Genomic DNA, 912 nt, shown 5'->3' on the forward strand with positions numbered 1-912 from the left:
GGGTTTCTTTTTTCTTTTTTATATATTTTCAAAATTTATTGAAATTTAGAACAGATAAGAAATTATTATTGTTTGAAATCACTCTTGTATTTTTAATGTAATTATTTTTGTCAACAGCAATAGTAGTGGTTTCTAAAGTTGTAATTTTTTCTTTTTGTATCAGTTTTTGCCCTTCTGTTTTCCACATGCATCCAGTGTGCTTAATAACTAGAGAATATGTATGTGTGTGTGTGTGTATATATATATATATATTTATATATATATATACGTGTTTGTGTCAGCAATACAAAGGAGGTTTTCTGTGTATCAATGAACATCATCAAAAAATGTTAGTGTCTACCACAGGAAAGAGATGCCAAAGATAAACCTATTGATTTCAGCCAATGGTGGGCTGAAGCAGAGAATAATCTGTCTACATTGGTGTGTGTAAATTTATAGTGAGTGTACATATAGTGTGTGTGTGAGAGAGAGAGAGAGAGAGAAAAAAAAGAAAGAAAGTGAGAGAGAATTTTAGTGCATCTGAAGAGAGGATCCACTGCTAAAGCTAATTTTCTGCAAGACTAACAAGAATTTGAACAACAACTGCTAATATAACAATAATTATAACAACAATGAAGAGATAGAGCATTGAAACCCACAATCAACACCTCTTCATCCTCCCAATATCATACAGCAGTGGATGTTATGCTTTGGTCCTGTTCATAAGGAGGGGGTACCCACAGATTTTATTGAGTTTTCTGTTTATATATGTATGTGTATCTGTATACATGTATGAGCAATTAATCCTACAAGGTATGTATGTGTACATTATATATATATATATATATATATAATGACAGTGATGTAGAAAACGACAGTGGATGAAATGCCACACCACTCATGGAGCTCGCCAAACAGCTTTCATGTGTATGT

This window comes from Octopus bimaculoides, chromosome 14 (genome assembly GCF_001194135.2).
Source record: "Octopus bimaculoides isolate UCB-OBI-ISO-001 chromosome 14, ASM119413v2, whole genome shotgun sequence".
In the NCBI taxonomy this organism is placed as follows: Eukaryota; Metazoa; Mollusca; class Cephalopoda; order Octopoda; family Octopodidae; genus Octopus; species Octopus bimaculoides.